Genomic DNA, 6000 nt, shown 5'->3' with positions numbered 1-6000 from the left:
TTAGCGAAACATTTAAGATTGATTTGATACCAGTAGAGTTAGGGAGTTTTGATGTGATAATCGGTATGGACTGGTTGAAAGAAGTGAAAGCGGAGATCGTTTGTTACAAAAATGCAATTCGCATTATACGAGAAAAAGGAAAACCCTTAATGGTGTACGGAGAAAAGGGCAACACGAAGCTACATCTTATTAGTAATTTGAAGGCACAAAAACTAATAAGAAAAGGTTGCTATGCTGTTCTAGCACACGTCGAGAAAGTACAAACTGAAGAAAAGAGCATCAATGATGTTCCCATCGCAAAAGAATTTCCCGATGTATTTCCGAAAGAATTACCGGGATTACCTCCACATCGATCCGTTGAATTTCAAATAGATCTTGTACCAGGAGCTGCACCAATAGCTCGTGCTCCTTACAGACTCGCACCCAGCGAGATGAAAGAACTGCAAAGCCAATTACAAGAACTTTTAGAGCGTGGTTTCATTCGACCAAGCACATCACCGTGGGGAGCTCCTGTTTTGTTTGTCAAGAAGAAAGATGGTACATTCAGGTTGTGTATCGACTACAGAGAGTTGAACAAACTTACCATCAAGAACCGCTACCCACTACCGAGAATCGACGACTTATTTGATCAACTACAAGGCTCGTCTGTTTATTCAAAGATTGACTTACGTTCCGGGTGTAGTGACCCGAACTTTTCCATGTTTATATATATTAATTGAGATTGATGTTTACATGATTAAATGTTTCCAACATGTTAAGCAATCAAACTTGTTAAGACTTGATTAATTGAAATAGGTTTCATATAGACAATTGACCACCCAAGTTGACCGGTGATTCACGAACGTTAAAACTTGTAAAAAAAAACTATATGATGACATATATATGGTTATATATATAGTTAACATGATATTATGATAAGTAAACATATCATTAATTATATTAACAATGAACTACATATGTAAAAACAAGACTACTAACTTAATGATTTTGAAACGAGACATATATGTAACGTTTATCGTTGTAACGACATTTAATGTATATATATCATATTAAGAGATATTCGTACATCATAATATCATGATAATATAATAATTTAAAATCTATTTTGTTATTATAAACATTGGGTTAACAACATTTAACAAGATCGTTAACCTAAAGGTTTCAAAACAACACTTACATGTAACGACTAACGATGACTTAACGACTCAGTTAAAATGTATATACATGTAGTGTTTTAATATGTATTTATACACTTTTGAAAGACTTCAATACACTTATCAAAATACTTCTACTTAACAAAAATGCTTACAATTACATTCTCGTTCAGTTTCATCAACAATTCTACTCGTATGCACCCGTATTCGTACTCGTACAATACACAGCTTTTAGATGTATGTACTATTGGTATATACACTCCAATGATCAGCTCTTAGCAGCCCATGTGAGTCACCTAACACATGTGGGAACCATCATTTGGCAACTAGCATGAAATATCTCATAAAATTACAAAAATATGAGTAATCATTCATGACTTATTTACATGAAAACAAAATTACATATCCTTTATATCTAATCCATACACCAACGACCAAAAACACCTACAAACACTTTCATTCTTCAATTTTCTTCATCTAATTGATCTCTCTCAAGTTCTATCTTCAAGTTCTAAGTGTTCTTCATATATTCTACAAGTTCTAGTTACATAAAATCAAGAATACTTTCAAGTTTGCTAGCTCACTTCCAATCTTGTAAGGTGATCATCCAACCTCAAGAAATCTTTGTTTCTTACAGTAGGTTATCATTCTAATACAATGTAATAATCATATTCAAACTTTGGTTCAATTTCTATAACTATAACAATCTTATTTCAAGTGATGATCTTACTTGAACTTGTTTTCGTGTCATGATTCTGCTTCAAGAACTTCGAGCCATCCAAGGATCCATTGAAGCTAGATCCATTTTTCTCTTTTCCAGTAGGTTCATCCAAGGAACTTAAGGTAGTAATGATGTTCATAACATCATTCGATTCATACATATAAAGCTATCTTATTCGAAGGTTTAAACTTGTAATCACTAGAACATAGTTTAGTTAATTCTAAACTTGTTCGCAAACAAAAGTTAATCCTTCTAACTTGACTTTTAAAATCAACTAAACACATGTTCTATATCTATATGATATGCTAACTTAATGATTTAAAACCTGGAAACACGAAAAACACCGTAAAACCGGATTTACGCCGTCGTAGTAACACCGCGGGCTGTTTTGGGTTAGTTAATTAAAAACTATGATAAACTTTGATTTAAAAGTTGTTATTCTGAGAAAATGATTTTTATTATGAACATGAAACTATATCCAAAAATTATGGTTAAACTCAAAGTGGAAGTATGTTTTCTAAAATGGTCATCTAGACGTCGTTCTTTCGACTGAAATGACTACCTTTACAAAAACGACTTGTAACTTATTTTTCCGACTAGAAACCTATACTTTTTTTGTTTAGATTCATAAAATAGAGTTCAATATGAAACCATAGCAATTTGATTCACTCAAAACGGATTTAAAATGAAGAAGTTATGGGTAAAACAAGATTGGATAATTTTTCTCATTTTAGCTACGTGAAAATTGGTAACAAATCTATTCCAACCATAACTTAATCAACTTGTATTATATATTATGTAATCTTGAGATACTATAGACACGTATACAATGTTTCGACCTATCATGTCGACACATCTATATATATTTCGGAACAACCATAGACACTCTATATGTGAATGTTGGAGTTAGCTATACAGGGTTGAGGTTGATTCCAAAATATATATAGTTTGAGTTGTGATCAATACTGAGATACGTATACACTGGGTCGTGGATTGATTCAAGATAATATTTATTGATTTATTTCTGTACATCTAACTGTGGACAACTAGTTGTAGGTTACTAACGAGGACAGCTGACTTAATAAACTTAAAACATCAAAATATATTAAAAGTGTTGTAAATATATTTTGAACATACTTTAATATATATGTATATATTGTTATAGGTTCGTGAATCAACAGTGGCCAAGTCTTACTTCTCGACGAAGTAAAAATCTGTGAAAGTGAGTTATAGTCCCACTTTTAAAATCTAATATTTTTGGGATGAGAATACATGCAGGTTTTATAAATGATTTACAAAATAGACACAAGTACGTGAAACTACATTCTATGGTTGAATTATCGAAATCGAATATGCCCCTTTTTATTAAGTCTGGTAATCTAAGAATTAGGGAACAGACACCCTAATTGACGCGAATCCTAAAGATAGATCTATCGGGCCCAACAAGCCCCATCCAAAGTACCGGATGTTTTAGTACTTCGAAATTTATATCATATCCGAAGGGTGTCCCGGAATGATGGGGATATTCTTATATATGCATCTTGTTAATGTCGGTTACCAGGTGTTCACCATATGAATGATTTTTATCTCTATGTATGGGATATGTATTGAAATATGAAATCTTGTGGTCTATTATTATGATTTGATATATATAGGTTAAACCTATAACTCACCAACATTTTTGTTGACGTTTTAAAGCATGTTTATTCTCAGGTGATTATTAAGAGCTTCCGTTGTCGCATACTTAAATAAGGACAAGATTTGGAGTCCATGCTTGTATGATATTGTGTAAAAACTGCATTCAAGAAACTTATTTTGTTGTAACATATTTGTATTGTAAACCATTATGTAATGGTCGTGTGTAAACAGGATATTTTAGATTATCATTATTTGATAATCTACGTAAAGCTTTTTAAACCTTTATTGATGAAATAAAGGTTATGGTTTGTTTAAAAATGAATGCAGTCTTTGAAAAACGTCTCATATAGAGGTCAAAACCTCGCAACGAAATCAATTAATATGGAACGTTTTTAATCAATAAGAACGGGACATTTCAGTTGGTATCAGAGCGTTGGTCTTAGAGAACCAGAATTTTGCATTAGTGTGTCTTATGTAGTTTGTTAGGATGCATTAGTGAGTCTGGACTTCGACCGTGTTTACTTGAAAAATGATTGCTTAACAAATTTTGTTGGAAACTATATATTTTTAACATGTGAATATTATGTGATATATTAATCTCTTAACGCGTTTGATATTATGTGATAGATGTCTACCTCTAGAACAAGTCCCATTGACTCACCTAATAATAATGAAGAGTCAAATGTAAATTGGAATGATTCGTGGACTGATTCACAAGTTCCCGAAGAGGAACCGGAAGAAGAGTCGGAACCAGAAGAAGAATCGGAATCGGAAGAAGAATCGGAACCGGATGAAGAAATAGAACCGGTGGGGGAAATAATAAAACGGTTAAGTAAAAGAAAATCCTCAACCAACCGACCAAGGTTAATTATGGTCAATGGTGTTTCCGCTAAGGAAGCAAAATATTGGGAGGATTACCAATTCTCCGATGAATCGGATTCCGACGAGAATTCCGATGATGTTATAGAAATTACCCCAACTGAATTTAAAAAGGCACAAAAACTAATAAGAAAAGGTTGCTATGCTGTTCTAGCACACGTCGAGAAAGTACAAACTGAAGAAAAGAGCATCAATGATGTTCCCATTGCAAAAGAATTTCCCGATGTATTTCCGAAAGAATTACCGGGATTACCCCCACATCGATCAGTTGAATTTCAAATAGATCTTGTACCAGGAGCTGCACCAATAGCTCGTGCTCCTTACAGACTCGCACCCAGCGAGATGAAAGAACTGCAAAGCCAATTACAAGAACTTTTAGAGCGTGGTTTCATTCGACCAAGCACATCACCGTGGGGAGCTCCTGTTTTGTTTGTCAAGAAGAAAGATGGTACATTCAGGTTGTGTATCGACTACCGAGAGTTGAACAAACTTACCATCAAGAACCGCTACCCACTACCGAGAATCGACGACTTATTTGATCAACTACAAGGCTCGTCTGTTTATTCAAAGATTGACTTACGTTCCGGGTATCATCAAATGCGGGTGAAAGAAGATGATATTCCAAAGACTGCTTTCAGAACACGTTACGGTCATTACGAGTTTATGGTCATGCCGTTTGGTTTAACTAATGCACCAGCTGTGTTCATGGACCTTATGAACCGAGTGTGTGGACCATACCTTGACAAGTTTGTCATTGTTTTCATTGATGACATACTTATTTACTCAAAGAATGACCAAGAACACGGTGAACATTTGAGAAATGTGTTAGAAGTATTGAGGAAGGAAGAATTGTACGCTAAGTTTTCAAAGTGTGCATTTTGGTTGGAAGAAGTTCAATTCCTCGGTCACATAGTGAACAAAGAAGGTATTAAGGTGGATCCGGCAAAGATAGAAACTGTTGAAAAGTGGGAAACCCCGAAAACTCCGAAACACATACGCCAGTTTTTAGGACTAGCTGGTTACTACAGAAGGTTCATCCAAGACTTTTCCCGAATAGCAAAACCCTTGACTGCATTAACGCATAAAGGGAAGAAATTTGAATGGAATGATGAACAAGAGAAAGCGTTTCAGTTATTGAAGAAAAAGCTAACTACGGCACCTATATTGTCATTGCCTGAAGGGAATGATGATTTTGTGATTTATTGTGACGCATCAAAGCAAGGTCTCGGTTGTGTATTAATGCAACGAACGAAGGTGATTGCTTATGCGTCTAGACAATTGAAGATTCACGAACAAAATTATACGACGCATGATTTGGAATTAGGCGCGGTTGTTTTTGCATTAAAGACTTGGAGGCACTACTTATATGGGGTCAAAAGTATTATATATACCGACCACAAAAGTCTTCAACATATATTTAATCAGAAACAACTGAATATGAGGCAGCGTAGGTGGATTGAATTATTGAATGATTACGACTTTGAGATTCGTTACCACCCGGGAAAGGCAAATGTGGTAGCCGATGCCTTGAGCAGGAAGGACAGAGAACCCATTCGAGTAAAATCTATGAATATAATGATTCATAATAACCTTACTACTCAAATAAAG

Source organism: Rutidosis leptorrhynchoides, chromosome 1 (assembly GCF_046630445.1).
Source record: "Rutidosis leptorrhynchoides isolate AG116_Rl617_1_P2 chromosome 1, CSIRO_AGI_Rlap_v1, whole genome shotgun sequence".
Classification (NCBI taxonomy): domain Eukaryota; kingdom Viridiplantae; phylum Streptophyta; class Magnoliopsida; order Asterales; family Asteraceae; genus Rutidosis; species Rutidosis leptorrhynchoides.
Note: the sequence above shows the minus strand (reverse complement) of the source record.